The sequence below is a fragment of the Artibeus jamaicensis genome, unplaced genomic scaffold (assembly GCF_021234435.1).
Source record: "Artibeus jamaicensis isolate MK-2021 breed Jamaican fruit bat unplaced genomic scaffold, CSHL_Jam_final scaffold_916, whole genome shotgun sequence".
Classification (NCBI taxonomy): domain Eukaryota; kingdom Metazoa; phylum Chordata; class Mammalia; order Chiroptera; family Phyllostomidae; genus Artibeus; species Artibeus jamaicensis.
Window position 1 is genome coordinate 36,355,292 of NW_026522059.1, and position 19,120 is coordinate 36,374,411.

The window sequence follows — 19,120 nt, forward strand, 5'->3', positions numbered from 1 at the left end:
GGAAGGGGAACCTTTCCTGACTTGAATGGCATTTTAATGACTTTCCTTTAGGTGGAGGACAGAGTAAATTTTAACAAGATGCAAAAATCTTCCTGAGGTCAATCAGAAAATTATCCTGTGGGAAAGACTTACTTAAAAATATATATAAATCTTAGGACAAGGATTTGAAATTTGGTTTTGCTAGCTTAAGATATCTCTAGTTATTAATATTTCATTTCTGTGAAACTCTGAAGAGAAATTAATTTTAATTAATTTATTTTTGATTGGTCAAAGGAGAATTTTTATTACTTTTACATACAGAAAACTCAACAGTGTGTACTTAGCCCAGCTTGGTAGCCAGTTCCTTAGCCTTGGCCTTTGCCAGCTTGGCCATGCGAGCCACTGACTTTGGACCCAGGATGTCGCCTCCCCAGTGGTGGCAGATCTCATCGTATCTGTCATTGTAATTGGTCCAGAGAGCTTCCACCAGCCTAGCCAGAGCTCCTTTGTCTTCCGAGTTAACCTGTGTAAAGGTGACAGTGGTGCAGGTGTTCCTGTGGACTAGACGTCCCAGCCTGGCCTTCCCCTTGATGACGCAGTAGGGGACACCCACCTTCTGGCCCATGGTGGGCAGGAGAACCACCAGATCAATAGGATCCATGTCACGTGCAATCTCTACCAGCTGGGCTTTCTTGTTCTCCACCAGGGTGGTGACAGTATTAACCGCTGCTGGAAGGACAGGTGGCCTCATGGTGGGGACATCCCCTTTGCTGGCTGCTTCTTTCTTGGCCTGGGCCAGCAATCTCTGCTTCTTCTGCTTTGTCTCTGGTCGGTCCTTGTGGGCCAGCTCGAGCAGCTGTGTAACTGTTTAGCAGTCCAAGGCCTGAGTGAACTGGTTAATGGCAGGAGGTACTTTCAGACGCTCATAGAGAGTAACTCTTTGCCTCTGCAGCCAAACGAGGCAGGGCCATTTGACAAAGTGGGTGAGGTCCCTTTTGGGTTGGATGTCCTTCCTGTCCGATGCTAAAATTCTTGGGCCTTTTCTCAAACGGGATTTACCACTTTCTTGACCTCCTGCTCCATCACAACAGCAGGGGCCAGCATGGCCTTCTTCCCCTTAGCCTTTTCTCCCTTTGGCATCTTGGGCAGCAGGAGGAGAGACCTTAATTTCTTTAGAAATAGTGATGGACAGTGGCAGCTAAAGGCAAGAAGGGAACATCAGGGCAGTGCTCTTCCCCATGGCTGGAATCCAGTCTTTCAGTTGTGTGATGTCCTCTCTGTACACTTTCTTTCCTTTTATGTTCTAGAGCCGTTGTTGTCTGGGAGTGACCTGTGGGACCGCCACATGTATTCTCACGGGCCTCCTATTTACTCATTTACCACTTTGGGGACGACCAACTTAGGACTTAAACCTTCCAGGTCATTCATCTTACAGAAATGGTAAACCAGCTATAGATGGCTAAGCAGTAATTTGACACAAGTGCAACTGTAATTATGGACACGACTTGGACCAAATCACATCACTTGTAAAACCTCAGTTTCCTTTTCTGTAAAATGATCTTGTCTGACCATACCAAAAGACTTCTTATCTGATCTACAGTCATTTTTTTGAAAGCTTGATTAAGGATTGGAGCATGAGAGTAGGTAGTCACTATATATCATCTATTGTATTTTTAAAACGAACTGTAAGAAGTGGATCCTGATCTCTAAGGAACTTACACTCTAGTTTGATTGTTTATTTAGCACCATCTATTCTGAGCGACCCGAGATGCTCTGTGGGCTGTGTGACCTCTAGCATGTCACTCAGCATCTCAGGGTTTCAGCTTTCATATTTATAAACAGATGGAATTGAATTAGAGTCTCAAAGGGTCTTCCTGGGATTAAACTCTTTGATTTCTTCTGGGCCTATTGGGTCATAATCCGGAAGCTAGCACCTTCGAGGCTGTTCAATCTTGTTGCTGCTGGAGCTGGGCTGCCTTGGGTTCGAATCCCAGCACTGCCAGGGCCAGTGTAACCTGGGGCAGGTTCTGTGGCTTCTCTCTGTCTGATCCTATCTCTGTTAACACCAGGATCATTGTGGACTAGTTGTGAATTAAGGCACCTGATGCACTGAACACAGGACTGGCACATGATTAAACACTCAAAAAAGTGTGCTGTCATTAAGTAAAAAAGTTAATCCTATTCAGGAAGAGAGTGGTGTTTGCTTTCATTGTAGCTGGCAGGGTACAGCTTCTTCTGGGCTTTTCTGAACAGGTTGTCTGACTCACAAGCTATGTTCAGTGTACCTGTGTTGATTGCCTCGTGCGGGTCCCTGCACGTTAGGCTGGCCCCAAGCCAGGTGGAGCTAGGATGTGGGTTCCATTACATCACCTGTTCTGGAGGCATCCCCCGTGCCTCTTCTCACCTTCACCATAGATGCGTGGACTCTGTTCCTCCCTGGGTCTGCAGTGGCTATTATCTTCCTTCTAGGAGAGAGGGACCCCAGGGAGAAAGAAGGCAAAGCTTTGGGGTTATAAATAGTTTCCTGATGAGATGCTTCTTGCTATGGGCTTCTGATAATTATGATGATGGGAGCTGCTGGGTATAATCAAGTTTAATTGCTAAGGATTGTAGAGAGGTGGCCCTATGAACATATGTTCATGGGCTATTTTCACGCTTTTCTGTCCTGTTTTAGATTTAACACTCTCCAATCAGGTCTCCAATCAGCACGTTCTGGTAACTTCAGAGCATTTTGTGGTTCTTGGAGGGGACCTTATGACTCTCATGAATAGTCCATGTCTATCTTGGTTCCTGTGGTTATGATAGTGGGGGAAGCGGGGTAGACGATGTGAAGGGGCAGAAAGCCAGTGCCTGGGAAATACAGATGTGGGCCTTCTTGACCTACGTCTCTCCTAGGGGGCACACAGTATGTTCGTGTGTGTGTTTGAGTTGGGGGTGCAGGAGAAGAAACAGTGAGTGGAAGAAATAGCTACATTTTCAGGCTGCCTTCATACTGCACCTCAGAAATATGACCATACCTTGCTATCGCTGCAGTAGGAATTTTTGCATTTCTCCAGCTCCTTACTTTTCGTTGGTCAAATGGTAGTTTAAAGGTTATTATCAACACCTCTTGTTTTCCCTTCTCTCTGTAACTAGTGATTTCATGGCCTATTAGTGTTCTATGAAGAGTTTGTAGAGCAATAAAGGCCTGATAAAATTATTTTTTATATTTAATTACACTTACAAAAGGTTTTGCTTAAAAAGTTGAAGGGCGGTGATGTCTGAAAAAAAAGTTTGGATTCATATCAATGAGCCATGTGGTTCATGCCGTGATATCACAGGCCATGCTCAAGTCACTAGTATGTGTTATTATTTGCTTTCTGTCTTTCCTGTGTGCACTGGCCGCGGCTCCCTCCTGATCCACTTCTGAGGCTTTCAGCCACCTGTAATAATACCTATGAACTGTCCCAGAAAAAGTCCGCGGGCTCCACTTCCTGCCCTAAATTCTCAACCAGCTTGCTCTGCCCTACTGCCTCCCACTCATATTTGCTGCCTGGGACCTTATTTTCTTCTCCTCACCCTGTCCCTGTGGATTCCAGTGGACGCTTCCCTTGGATCTTAATTCACCAGGATGCTGAGCTTTGCTCTCTGTTAGCTCTTTCTTGCTGGTGGCCACTTCCGCTGTATAAAGACTGCTTGCTCAGCTCTCAGAACCTCTCTGGGGCCTGGGGCATGGGACTCCCTTGTCTTGGCATTAATTCCAACATCAAAGCCACACACAGGTGCTTCGCTGTGTATAGCTCATTTCCATAAGGGTTATCTTGTGTCTGTGGCTGGTGAACTTACTGGGTTAGGCACAACCCAGTATTAATGAGGCTCATGACTGTGAGTTATATGCAAGTGAGTCACCATTGCTCTGTCCCATAATACACTGCCACCTTGTCCTGTCAACTTGCAAATGAGGTTATTTACTGACCTCCAAGGAGGCAGGAAGTAGGAGCGATGCTCACCCATTCCCATTGCAAAGAACAGACAGAAAAACAAAATACCAAATCCCTCCTCCTTTATCCCCCACCCCCTCCAAAAAAGCTCCACTGCAGGGTCATATACTCTATCTCAGTACACAGAGAATGTATTAAATAATAACAAAAATTAACTTGGCATAATGATGATGATATGGCAATTATAATCATCACCTTGTAAGTACCTCAGTCCTGCAAAGGCAGGGTGTTTAAATGTTCTGACTCAGCTGGTTTTAAGTGACTAGAATGATTCTAGGTCTTTTCAGAGTTTCTTTTTAGCATGTTTGGCCATGTCCTGATAGATGGCTTGTCTTTTCTTGTTTGTTTGTTTGAAATTTGTATACCAAACAAAATGTTCACGTGTTTTGCTGGCCATTGTATTTAGGTGAAAAAAGAAGTATTTCTTTTCTTTTTTGGTTTTGATATTCTTTCACATACCCAAAAGATAAATTGTTACTCTATCTACGTCACTAGGTTAAACAGCGCATGCTGATAATTGCACATTTTCTTCCAAGGAGTTGATTTCAGATTATGCTGGCTCAGTTTCGAAGCCGTAGGTTGTCTTGCTTTAAGAAAAACTGATATGCAAAAATAAGAACTTAGAAAATATATACATTTTTCATGTGGGAAGGTGAATTTCTTATACTGTAATAAATTTTTTTGCTATTTTTATAAATTTCTTTAGCTATGATTATAGAAAACGTACCTAGTCTGTAGCTTTTAAGAGCACATTCATCCATTAAAATCTCATACATATATATTCTTTACAAATTTTTTTCATTAAATTTATTGGGGTGACATGGGTTAATAAGATCCTATAGGTTTCAAGTGTACATTTCTGTGACACTGGATCCGTATACTGCACTGTACGCCGGCCACCTGCCGTCACACTGTCTTCTGTCACCACGTACTAGGTGCCGGCAACCCCCAGTCCCCCACCCGCTTCCCTCTGGCAACCGCCAAGTTGCTGTCTGTCACACATGCGCGTTCTAATTCGAGATACTTATTTCTTACTGATCACAGAAGTTAGCTAATAAGTGCCTCTCTCCCTTCTGAGTTTTCTTCTCCTTTTTTCTTTTATTTGACGTCATCTGTGATTTGGATTTGAGGGCTATTAATAGTTTCATTAATGTCACAGATCAAGCTTACCACTAAGTCTGTGGGTTCCCACTGGGACTTTTCCTAACTCTTAAAACATTATTGGTTGATTATTATCCTTTGCTTCAATTTACTCCTGCTGATTTAAAGACTTTTGACTGCTCTAATGTGAGTCAATCTGAATTAATGTTTCACAGAAGACCCTGGAAGGCCTACAGTCAAATGCCTACCTGAGGTTAATTTGTCTGTTTGTTTATTCAACAAATTTTTTTTCCAAAATGGCTAGATATTTTATCACTGATTTTATTACCTAATTTGTTATTATTCATTCTTTCTTTTGTATTATTCTTTCATTAGAGATTTTTGTTAGATATACTTGTGTCAATATAATTTGAAAAATTCATTAGTTTCTTTTTTTAAAGAAAATTGCCAGTGTGTTAATAGACATGGTCATTGATTTCCCTTGTGACTTTGTACAATCTAAACCCACTGTGGTGATTAAATATCAGCTTTGTAAATATCAGTATAGATGTGTCAAAGTCTGTGTTAACAATGCTAGTTCCTAATGGGTGAGTTTTTTAATATCATTGTTGTTAAAATTAGGTTTTTAATGACCAGTTTATTTTTTCAAATTTATTTATCTAATTGTTGTTCAAGTACAGTTTTCTGTACACTGTAATCCATTTTTTTGCTATTTTTATAAATTTCTTTAGCTATGATTATAGAAAACGTACCTAGTCTGTAGCTTTTAAGAGCATATTCATCCATTAAAATCTCATACACGTATATTCTTTACAAATTTTTTTTCATTAAATTTATTGGGGTGACATAGGTTAATAAGATCCTATAGGTTTCAAGTGTACATTTCTGTGACACTGGATCTGAATACTGTACTGTACGCTGGCCACCTGCCGTCACACTGTCTTCTGTCACCACATACTAGGTGCCGGCAACCCCCACCCCCCCACCCGCTCCCCCATGACCAGTTTATTTATTCACCATTTTTATTGTGTTTTCATCCATTTCATCTCCAGAATTTCTTCTTTATGAGATATTTCTTTTAGCTTCCTGTAAATTATTTAAGTTAGAATAAACTCAGTATATGTCACTTATTAACCTCCCCTCTATGTTCAGGTTTCCATTAAATGTGCTTTTCTTTCTTTCCAGCACAAGATTCTTCTACTCTCAGTGTTTTGACAGGTTTCTTTATAGCTAAATAATCCTGCTCTCGTAACATGAGAGCATTTTTTTGTTAGAACTAGAATTTATTATACCAAAATGTCCCAATGAACTTCCACTTTCCCTCACCCTACCTCATGTCTATTGTTTCTCTGATAAGCGAATAGAAATGTGTTCAAAGTTTCTACTGAAGCTCCCAGTGGCTTATGTTTCTGAGATGCACAGCTGCCTGTCAAACAGATAACTCTAAGACTTTGAGACACAGTCACCATCCCTTCAGTCAGCTGGATATTAATAAACTGGAACCGTGTTTTGCTTTGTGCCAAAGGGAGGCAGCAGAGGAGACTGGGAAGGAGTCAGGGTGAACCCTGAAAGCTTGAGTCTCGGAGTTAGACGCGGTTCCGCCACTTAATCATCCTGTGATCTCGAGTCACCCAGCTGTTCTGATTCATCTCATGCACTTGTGAATAATAACTTGTAGTCTACCTGTATCATACATGTGACTGTAAGAAGAAATGAGAGAATTGAAGGCAATGTCCCTTCATTCAGCAAAGGTTCCTAGAAACACACTCTGTGCTAGATGCTGGGGTGTGACGTGAAACAGCACTGCCTTCGTGGAGCTTAGTCCGATGGGGAGACAAACAAGGTACAGGTAAAGGACAAGCAGTTACAAATCCTGCTAAGTGCTATGAATAAAGGGAACCACATGGCATTGCATTGCGGGGGGGGGGGGAGGTGTTTAATAAAAAGATCCCTAGAGGAAGCCATATGTAAGCAAAGGCTTAACGGATATTGGAGAACCATGACATGGAAAATGTAATGTCAGCACATAATTCTGATATCAAAGACCTTAGAATGGGCTTCTTTTTTTAGTTTCGTTTATTCATTTATTTTATCCTTTAGATGCTACATATTAGTGAAATCATGTGGTATTTGTCTTTCTCTGGTTGGCTTATTTCACTTAGCATAATTCCCTCTAGGTCCATCCATGCTGACACAGATGTTGGAATCCTAAAAATTTTTAAACTTTTTATGGCCCAATAATATTCCATTGTATAATGTACTACAGCTTTTCATTCACTTGTCTATTGATGGGCATTTGGGTTGCTTCCATATCTTGACTATTGTAAATAATGCTGAAATGAACATAGTCTAGGATGAGCTTATTAAACATGTCCGATGATAAAAAAAAAATGCAGATTCCTGGACCTACCTGCATGGGGCTTCTGATTTAGTAGGGCTATGGTCACTTTTTTGCATCTGTACTTTTTAAAATAATAATCCTGGGACACTCTTGTCCTGGAGGAATCCTGGTCAGAAACAACAATTTCCTTTCAAGGGAATGACCGTGGCCTAGTCTTCTTCTCCCTTGCTTCTCACCTGCTGCATAGGTAGTTTCCTACCTATTCTCTACCTTTTGAAACTTCTTTGACAAAGGGCCTGGGCCTCCCCAGCACTACCGTGGTGCTGGTCCTCACTTCTCAGCAGGTGGGGAAAACCTCTCGATGCTATTTAATTAGGGGAAGGGAGGTTTGTTTCTGGTGCGTGCATTGAAATTCCGGCTATAATATTGTATCCTTAAGTAGACTGTTGTGGGCTGTTTTGAAAATTTAAATGCTTTTGGTAACTATAGCTTTTGGAAAGATTCAGAAATCTACTACGAAGGTAAGCCTGGGGATTCCTCACAGCACAATTCATCATACTTTTCTCCTCTGCCTCCTTGTAATGTAGCTAATATATTTTAGCATGTATTTAATATAATTGAGTAGTTTTAAATATGGAATTAGTACTAGGTCTGATGTTGGGATCCAATGGTCTTAGCAAAGCTCAGTTGGGGTCAAAAGGCACCAGGAGTCCCCTTCTCTTTTCTCCCCCTGCCTGGGGTGTTCAGGGAAGCCAGCAGCAGTGTATTTGAGAACAGAGTAGCCACTGGGATTTACCAGTGAGAGGCTGTTAAAAAATGTGTTTGTTTTCTATGCTCCAAGTGACATTCTATAAAGGTTGGTTATTAGCAGTCCAGTTGAGTTTAGTGGCTGGTAGAACATGTCTAGTGGTAAATGTTCTTTTGGAACTTAACTGGAGAATGGTCTGAAGAGTGACTCTTAATAGTCTCAGGGTCTGAGCTCCGGGTCACCTTTTCTGCCCAGTGATTGCTGCCTTTAGGACCACCTAACCCTGAAGCACGCTGGTTGTTTCCTAGTGAGGAGAAATTTTTAACGTGTGGTCTCTGGACATATTTATCTTTATAAAGCACCTTGGGATTTGAGGGGTCACCCTTTATGTGGGAAAACCCAGACACTTCCAGGTTTCTCTGGCAGGGGGACGTTCAGGTGGGGTGAGTAACTCACCAGTGGGACTGGTGTGCCTGTTCTCTTCTACCTGAGCTGCTCCACTCCTGTTTTTGCCCATTTTCACCTCACTCTGAGGCTGGGGGCAGGCTGAGAGGCTCTATGTGCTCACGACTATGGAACAGATGACCCCTCCCCTGGTTTTCTTTAAAATAGACTGCAGCTTGTAAAAGACGGGGAAATAAACTCAGAAAATATGAGACATTGACTGATTTCTAAGGAGTAGATTTTATATCCTTACAAAAGGCCTTGCTTCCAGGCTCGCTTTTATCCTACATCTTCTCTTGGGAATTCTAACATCTACACTAGAGGACAGTGAAAGACTCACTTATACCTGGCCAGGTGTACCGTCTACCCTGGGCTACGATCTGCTTCACAAGGAAGGTACATCTCATAAGCATTCCCTTTTCCTATATCAGGATTCCCATATATCAGGATTTCTTTGTGGCTGCTCCCTCCCTTCTTCTCCCTGAGAGGGAGGTAAAGAGGAGAGGGTAAGATGTACCTGGCCGCTGGAATCCCTTGAGAGGTGTAGGATGGTCTTGTAGCTAGAGCTCTGGGTACCACAGAAACCAAGGAGCAAGCCCATAATGTGAGACGGCAGGTGTGGTAGAGAACAGGGGAAGGAGAGAGCAGAGATGTGTGAACCCGCTCTTCTCTCACTGAAACTAGAAGTGATGAGATGACATATACGCCCATCAGATGATGACAGTGAAGTTCCTGTCACTGGATGCCGTCAGACTCCCAAGAGGGAGAAGGTCTTGTGGCTGAGGCAGGAGGAGTCCACCTTGAGGGAGTGGCAGCCCTGGGCTGGTCCGAAGAGGGCGGGAGGGGTGTGATGGGAACAGAAGATGAGGAAGGGGGAAGGGCACGGTGTGGAGCTTGTAAGTCTCAGTTTGGCAGGAGCTGAGATGGTCACTGACGAGTCACACATGAAACGTTCCTGTTCACTACATATGTTCAGGAAACACTGATCTCAACAACATTAAATGGTTTTTTTTAATTGCAGAATTTCTTAAAGCCTTTACCCTGCCGAGAGCCATTACACATTTCCAGGAGAGGACTAAGGCATTTAGTCTTTCTCAAACTTAAGACTGCCATAAACGTTTAACCCCAAAGGTATCTCAGAGACTGGGGTTCTTTGAAACCCTTTTGGGAAATCTTGACTGTGTGTTTTCCTCCCTCATTTTCCAGTCAAGGAAACTGAGGACCAGAGAAATTAAATGACTTATGCGAAATAATGAAGCTTGAGGTGGCGTGGTGTGGTGGAAAGAACACTGAGTTTAGAGGTGGAGAACTAGATGGGAGACTTTGCCATTCTCTGTAACACATTGTTAATGGGGGACCTGGCCTGGCCGCCTGAACTCTGTGGGTCTCATGAAATGAGGGGATTGCAGTGTCTCTTTCTAGTGGAGTCACTTGGAGTGTGTATGGCTACTGATTGTATCATTTGTTTTTTTTGTTTTTGACTGCTGAGTTTGTGTCAGCTGAGGCAAAGGAAGAACACTCGGCGACACATGTAGGTATATTAATCAAACACTACTATTTAGATTCCTTTTTTGCTTGCAAATGGATACAGTTACCAGGCTAGTAATTAAAATAAAATCTGCCAGAGAATGTAAAACTCTAAATGATAAAATGTTGGGAAAGAAAATGAGAAACATAGAAAGACTAACAGCTCTGGTAATGTACTTTGCTGAAGAATGTTTTAACACAGCTTTTAATTTTAATGAAATCATAATCAATTTTAATGTAAATAGTAAACCACAACAGACATCACTTTTCTTGTGTGCTTTCTGAGGAACTGATGAGGGAAGGTCAACCAAAATAAAACTCGGATTTTGGTCTGTTATTCACTTGGGTCATATTGGACCGGTGCTCTCTGGGCTCATTGTCCTTGAGGATTTTACAGCTCTCTTAGTTTAAGCTGGTGTCATAAGTATACCTTTACAGCTCAGCTAATTTCATCTATATTTGCCTTAAATGGGTGTTAGCAATAGGATCTTTGTCAAAGCGTGGCTTGGAACTGAGGGCTCTCAGACTCAGGGTGAGCCCTGTGAAGCCAGAGGTGCTTGAAGATGTGGGTTCTCCCCCATTCTGTGCCCTTGACAGAGGATACTGCTGGCCCCCTTGTGGTTGGATGGGGCCATGTGACAAGTTCTGCGACCAAAGAGTCATGTGTAGTAACAGATGCTACTTCCAGGCCAGAGCACATTAGTGCCAGGAAAAGACCCTACAGAGTCTTCATTTCCTCTGTTGTGGGACAACAGTCTGATGCCATCAACTTGGGTTCTGGAATCAGAAGTCATGGAGCAGGTCTCCCAGGTCTTCATAGGTTATTAATTGTGAGCAAGGATTAAACCTTCTTGTTTAATCCCTAAAATGTTTTGGGTTGCTCGTTATAGCAGCATAATGTAGCCTATCCTGACGATTGGGTTCAGAGAAGTAGGGAAATCTGAAGAGACTGAAGGAACAACTAGCTGCTGGGAAAATAATTATTTTATTGAAAGGATGCCAGTCGGAAGCCTACCCTTTTTCCACCCCCACCTTACTGGGCTTTTACTAAGGAATTCTGCTGTCCCTGTGAGCAGCAGACTTTAAAGACTTGGTTAAAAAGTGAATTGAATGGGTATAAGTATTCATATTGATAGATAGACATTATCTAAGCATGTAGTGAAAGAGGCAATATATCACATGGTGACTAAGATCCCCGGTCAGGCTGAGTTGCCTGGGCTTAGAACCCAACACTGTGTTACTTCGAGCAGGTTTCTTAAGCTGTTTGGGCTCTAGTTTTTCTATCTGCAGAAAGGGAAAATAATTGTACCTATCTCATAGGGTTGTTAGAAAGAGTAACTTTATTAATGCATGTCAAGAGTTTAGCACTTGAAATATACTAGGTAGTCACATCTTGGCCATTTTTTCCTTCTCTGCCTCCTCCCTTCCCTTCATGTTGTTGTTATTGACATTCAAAAAAAGACTGAGGGATGAAGTGTTAATGAAGTCATCTCCGGGTAGCAGGATTCTCAGTGGTTTTTATTTCTTTTTGATATCAAATTTGCAGTGAACTTGAGTTCTTTATAAATAGCTCAGATACTTTGAGGTGCTCTTCAGTTCATCATTACTGGGGGAACAATCCAGTTTCTTAGCTTGATGTGGAAGATTCTCTACATTTGCTCTTTCCCTGCTCTCCCCAATACTCCATTTTTACCTTACTGAGGGTCTTCTTCCTATCATATCTCTGTACATGAGTATCTTTGCCCTCCTGTTCCCTTTATGTCCAAATTTTACTCGTCCTTGAAGATCTTGCTTAAATATATCATTGACCAAAGTGTTCATATTTTGACCTTTGTAAATTGCAGTGGCACTTTTCTGTTCATTGGCAGTTAATCACACACCGGCTTGCAATTTTTTTGTATTGAAATAATATTAATCTCCGTGTCTTTTAACGTTTCATATGTTTATCTCCTCTTACTAACTAAATTGTAGTGTTTCTGAGGGTGCTTGCATTTTTAATGTCTACCGTCCAGCAGAAGATGAGTGGTATAAAAGATGTTAATTGATGACTCTATATATTCTTAATATTTAATAAAAAAATAGATGCTTGAATAAAAGCCTGCCTTTTTTAAAAAAGAAAGGAGATTTCCATTTAGATATTTTATTTTTGACTTTGCTATTTATAATGTTTATCCTGATGGTCCGAGCTTCTTTTAATGGTCAGATCAATATTTGCTTGACTTGCTCGCAAAGCAAGCCTTCTGCGATTTACTGATTAAAAAAGGTCATTAAATTGTTGAGTATGTAGGATTTAAAAAATGAAATAAACTCCAGCCAGTAAAATCAGTGACAGGGAGCTTGTGACCCAGATGCTACCACACAAGACCAGGAGCCTCCTGGGTGGAAGGTGCTGTTTCTCAGTCGTCGCCCCGGTCCCAGTGCCTGACGCGGTGCCGGGCACATGGTGAGTGCTGAGTGCACATCACATGGAAAAGCCACAGAGCAGCACTGCTTCTCATGTATGTTCAATGTATTGAATGTTTGCCGTGAATTTATATTTTTCTTCTCCTTAAACAGACCAAACAATTTTTAATGGCTGTACTTAACGACCAAGTGCTTTCTTTAAAAGAAGCTCTCACTTTCTTTATGGACTGAATTGTGTCCCTCCAATATGAACAATGAAGCCCCAGTCCCGATGTGACTGTACTGGAGTTAGGGCCTTTAAACAGATAATTAAGGTTAACTGAGGTCAAAAGGGTAGAACTCTAATTCAGTAGGACTTGTGTCCTTATAAGGATGAGAAGTGACACCAGAGCTTTCTTTCCCCACGTGTGCAGAGAGGAAAGGCCATCTGAAGACACAGTGAGGAACTGGTCATCTGAAGCCAGGAAGAGGGGCCTCAGTAGAAACCAGTCCTGTTGGTGCTTTGATCTCGGACTTCTAGTATAGAACCATGGAAAAAAATACATTCTGGATCTTTAAGCCAGCCAGCCTATGGTGTTTTGCATGGCAGCTTGAGCTAAAACATCTCCTGACTCAGTAAATCCACATGTTGGATTTGTAGTGCCTACTCATTTTATCATGATTGCTGGCATCCTGATTTGCAGAGCTTTCACGCTTCTATTTCTCCCAACCTGCAGAGCGATAATGCTGACTAGCTATATGCATACCCACGCCTCCAGCTCCTGCTTCCTTGAAACCTCACCTCAGGACGCCCAAGGCTGGCCCTTCCCAGGTGGTGAGTGGTGATGGGAGCCAGCCAGTAATGAAGAGAGAGCAAGTGGATGAGATCAGAGAGCCTTCGGGCTTGGGGACTGAGGGGCGGGTTTAGGAAGCCTCAGCTCTGGACCATTTGGTGGCCCAGAACAGGGAAATCCCAGTCTTCTGCTCCCCTCCCTCCCTCCCTCCCTCCCTCCCTTCCTCCCTCCTTCCTTCCTTCCCCCGCCTCCCTTCCTTCCCACTTCCCTTCCATTAATGATGTTAGTACATTTGAAGGGAACGCACTGTAGTGTAATGGCAGCCTCGGCAACAGCTCTTCGTTCTCTTCAGCTGCCCTGTCATGCCTGTGTCTGGCCTTCCTTCTTTCCAGTTCCCACTTTCTCAGTTGCTGAGGGAACTTCCTGAGTTGTAGTTATGTTTATGGCACCTCAGAATATTAAAGGGCTTTCTTTACCAATCCGGCTGCCTGCTGACCTTCACCCTGAGTGTCCTTGACCTTTGAACATCCATGTTGGTTCTCCTCCTAGGGTTTTTGTTTGCTTGTTCTGTTTTTGGTCACACATCCAGCACTATTACTTGTTGTGTACTGTTTTGGAGAGTACAGGTCAAAACTTTTCACAAAACGCACAGTAAATGGACAAAAGAGAAGCTGACAACTGTGTAGACACGTTCACTCCAGTTGCTGGCTGAGGATGACTGCGCTGTATGGTGGCTCGAGCTCTTTGGCCAAGAAGAACAAGGAGTGTGGGGTCCCAGGCCAGTTTCTACACTTGAAAACAAAACATGTTTCTTGGGTGATGGAGATGTACACTGAGAAAACTGAAATAGATTATTATATATATACAGATAAATGTATATGTTTGAGGAAAATTCGGAGGCATAGTATTTAGATGGATTCACACTGTTCGGTATCCCTATATTCAGTATGAATGTGTTCTACAGTCATACTAAACTACTTACACTCAAATACTTGTCTTGGGGTCTGCTTTTTTATAAACATATTTTTTACTTTTATTAGCATTGATTTCATGCTGCATTTACTCCCAGGCCACAAGTTTTTGTTTCTTCAGTTTCTTCTGCAATTTAGTTTTCTTCTGTGCAGCCTCCTCCTCTGGTTTAGGAACGCTCTTTGCCTTTTCAGCAGCATCGTCTCTCTCAGAGTGGCATCCCTCTCAGTGAGAGCCCGTGTGTGCACGAATCCGCCTGTGAGCTCTGTAAGTTCCGCGCTGCACCCTGGGAGCGCTGTTCCCCTGGGTGTGCTCGGTGACTGGAGTAGCTATATCTAAACCCTAAAGTTCAGCATTATGCTCTGCATTTTTAAGCACGTGCAGTAAGAAATCAGCTCTCCGTGGGCTGCCAACCCTGTGTCCAGGGCACACCTATCAAGTCCACCAACGTAACGACAGAATGGCACACATCGCTTCTGTAAAGTGACACTCTTCGATTCTTGGTGGCTTTTCTGATCATGCATACCCTTGGTGGCCTGGGCAGTTTCACAAGTGTTCTTAAAGTGAGCATGAACATTTGAACCTCTTGATTTGCATGAGTTTGTGGGATTTTCTGGTTCAAGTGAACAGCAAACCATTTCAGAGGTCACCTCAGTTTGCTTTTTGGAAGAGCTCTTAGGGTCTGCTTCTGGGGGACCCCAGCCTAGGACAGTTGCTACAGCAAAGACTTGCATATTCAGGAGAAGATAATTTTCAGTTGTACTAAGACTATGGTTTCAGTTGGCACACTGCCCTTTTTCTGTAATTAAAATGCACAGTAGGGAAGCATCTTATTTAAAGAATAAAATGATCATACATCATATTGTTACAATATCTGATTCATTGTTTGAACTAAATGAATATTAAATTAAAAATGATAATTACATGTGTGATCTGTTTATACCAGGGTTGTTAGAGTGAATTGTTTACTGGAAGGTATAAGGGATTATTATTATTACCATCACTCTGGTCTCATGTAATACTTGCGACTCTTGGAATATCTCATTTATAAAAAAAATCTCAGGAGATACAATGTGGGCTGGCAATTTGCAAGCTGAGGCAGCAGTGCTGGATGAGAACTAATCCAAATTACTAGGCTAAAGGTGGAGTGAGGAGACTGGATCGCTTAAGCTGCCTGTGGTGACCACGGCAGAGGACTGGTAATGCGCTTTGCTCAGGGTCTGCCTGCCTGTGTCGGACTCGGAGAATCACTGTCCAATTCAACCTGAGCACTTGGAGCCCTTTCACAGCCTTTTATTTTTTCAATCAAGCCTTTTTCTCACAGCAGTAATTAGAATAAGCATAAATTTCATAATTATGGGATAAGCATACAGAAATTCAGGAAAAGAAGAAACGCTGTTTTAAAGGGATGATTGTCAACTTACAATTTTGGTCAAACGAGCAGAACTGGTGAATAACCTAAGGCTCGATCCTGTGCCTTTCTAAATCTCCTGAAATCATGAAATTATGTGATTTTGTTTTTAAATCTGCCTCTTGACTTACCATGTAGACCTTTAATCATATTAAATCCTATAATCAGAGAGAGAGAAGTAATGTTCAAAAAGAGGAGGCCGGTCAAATAAAGGGCTAATAACAATTTGGGCTTAATCTGAGAGTTAGAAGGGTGTTTTAATTTTTATTTCATTTTTATACTTTTTAATTGAGTTTATTGTGGTAACATTGTTTAATAAGCTTATATAGGTTTCAGGTGTACAGTTCTATATAGTACATCATCTGTATATTGTATTGTGTGTCCACCACCCATCTGGTACCTAACATCTGTTCTCAGATTCCAGCTCTTGTAATAATGATTGCAAACATTATCTACTGCTACTACTCCTCTCCTATTAATTTTATATTCTATCAATAACTTTGAAATCCAATAGTTAGTTTTGCAACTCATTTTATGGAAAAATTAGGTCTGATTTGATAGGGGCTGTTTTTTAAATCATACTTAGCATGAACGTTCATTCATTTTTGTTGCAGAAACAATAGCATACTTGAGTTTGGAGCGCCATTCCACATTCTGCTGGGGGAGTTACATAGTACACGCCATTATTCACCCTTTCCATTTTTGTAAAATGGGAAAAATTCTTAATTACATGATACATTTAACCTCGAGTTTGGACTCAGGGATTGTGGACCCAAGTTCATGGTATTATCTCACGCAGACAACCTTGATTAATTGCAACAGCACAGAAGCAAACGCAGATGCTGACGTTTAGGGCTGTCTGCAAGGCTGATGGCTTCTTTCAGTTCAGTGGTAGCTACAGCTCAGTCGTGATCATCATGTGGCATAAAGAAGTCAGATATTTGAAGCAAATCAGCATTAGTCATACGCTCTCCAGAAAAACAGAACCAATAGTATGTATCTATACACTTATATATAAAAAGTAAGTATACTTACTTATATTAAAAAGTAAGTATATGTACTTATATATATTACATGAGGTCTGTCTGTAAAAAGTTCAGCCATTGTTAATATAATGAGAGTGGTTTGTGTGACATTGATGTAATCTGGCAGCCAAGGAGAGTGGACCGGAATGCGCATGCATGAACAAATATGCCTTCACTGTACTAGTCAGTGGGGGAAATGGGTGCCACTGAGTGAGCCTGTGTACTGTGTGGCCGTTGCATTTAAAATGATTGAGTGAGTAGAGAAACAAATCTGCATCAACATTTGAGTCAAGCTTGCACATTCTTCTGTGGAAACTATTCAGATTAACTCAGAAGGCAACAGCTATGGGCACCTGGTGACTGGCAGCTTCATTGTGACGACACACACACTCGTTCATAACAAGTTGTGCAGAGTTTTTTGGCAAAACATCAAGTCATCCGGGTGACTCAGCTTAGGCACGCAGAACTCTTAAAAAGAGTATGAGAGAATTAGGCCAAACTCAAAGCCATTTTTTTCTGATCACAGTTGACATTTTTATATACTAGTTTGGTATTTTTAGAAGTATATTAATTTCCCATTTTGAACTATTTAATATTATATAATAGCTTTATTATCTCGAGTCAGGTCTCAGAATTAATGCTCTATAAGTGATGAAATTACTCTAGAAATGTCCTTTAGAACTTGTTAAAGTGTGTAAGTTTGAAAATTTTATAGTGTAAATTTATGAAAATATCTTTAATAACTTTGCTCTTAAAATTATAGTAGCCCCTGTGACAATTCAGAATTTTCTTTCTAAAGATTAAGGCTTAGTGTTGAGATGTCTTACGCGTTATTTGGCTGTTGTATAAATTAACATCTTTCTGCTGGAGAACACTAATGATGGTTTGTTTTTTCTTTTGGTTTGATTTTGATATTTGTTGTGTGATGTGAGATTTCATTTGTGGATTTCATTTAAATCACCTGGAAGGCCACGTGATCTAGTGTAGATGTTTAGACTCTGGAATCAGATGGACTTGGTCTTGAATTTGCTATATACAACGATTGAGACTTAGGTATATATTTTTCCTTAACATTCAAAGGTCAGAATCCAGTAAAGTGGGAATTCATTAAACTTATTATTCAAATATTTGGGGGGGAGGATTTAGCATCGTGTTTAAAAAGCACAGGGAAAGCACTTAAAGTGTGTTTTTTTTTTCCATTTCTCTCTTTACGTCTTCTCAAATTTTTTTGGAATCACTATTTAGCCCTTATCATAGAATGTCTTATTTTGGTAATTGTCTTGTGTCTTTTGTTTCTCAAGAAAGAATTCCCTACAAAGTTAAAAATTTTTTTATTTATTTTAATTGTTGTTCAAGCACAGTTTTCTGTCTTTTACTCCCATCCCAGCCCACCCCCCAGTGCTCCCCACCTCCCTCCCATCTCCACCCCCCTTAGTTTTTGTCCATGTGTCCTTTATACTTGTTCCTGTAAACCCTTCTTCCCCTTTTCCCCTGAAATTCCCTCCCCTCTCCCCTCCCTACAAACTTTTTATAGGAAGGGAAATGGCTCTTCTTATCACAAATAACATTTAAAATAAAAAAAATTTCACTTACAGTTGACATACAATATATTAGTTTCAGGTGCACAGCACAGTGGTTAGACATTTATGTACGAAGTGACCCCCGTATGTCTTGTACCCACTCGACACAACATGTAATTATTACAATAACACTGACTGCATTCCCTATGCTGTACTTTACATCCCCATGACTATTTACAACTATCAGTCTGTACTTCTTAACCCCATGCCTTCTTTCACCCAGTCCCCCAACCCCCTTCCATGTGGGATCCATCAGTTTGTTCTTTGTAATTTGAGTTTGTTTCTATTTTGTTTGTTCATTACGTTTTTTAATATATATCACTCATAATGCTTAACATCAGGTATTTCATGCAGTGTAATTTTGACAAGTAACTACTGATTGATGAATCATTAGAGAATATAGTGCTTTGGGTAACTAAAAATTCTGATTATCTGATAGCCATCTATGTGAATTCCATATCTGAAAACTTCAATAAATACATTGAACACTAAAATAATACTGAATGTAACATCACCATTCTTTGGTGGCTCTGAAGATACTTTAAAGTCTTGTATTGTCTCAGAATCATAATTTTAAGTATCAAGTTAGATATAATAATAGCAGTAATGATAATTGTTATAGCTGACATTGACTAAGCACTTAGTGTTAAGGGTTTTATGTGCATTATCTCATTTATTCCCTCAATAACTCTTGTAAGTAGATAAATTATGGTTCTCTGTTTATAGATGAGGACGCCTGTCTAGCAGGATTGAGTGTCTTGTCTCAGATCACGGAGCTGGCCCCTGACAGTCACAGATATCTGACGCTGAAGCCAGCGTTCTTAGGCACCACTCAAATA

At 41.2% G+C, this 19,120-nt stretch overlaps 1 protein-coding gene and 1 pseudogene across 4 annotated transcripts in view; one reads left to right on the forward strand and one right to left on the reverse strand.

Annotated features, from left to right (window-relative positions):
• SLCO5A1 (solute carrier organic anion transporter family member 5A1) overlaps window positions 1-19,120 on the forward strand; it is a 120,476-nt gene that overhangs the window by 17,065 nt on the left and 84,291 nt on the right. The window lies entirely within an intron of this gene.
• LOC119051946 (60S ribosomal protein L7a-like) lies at window positions 320-1,119 on the reverse strand (annotated as a pseudogene).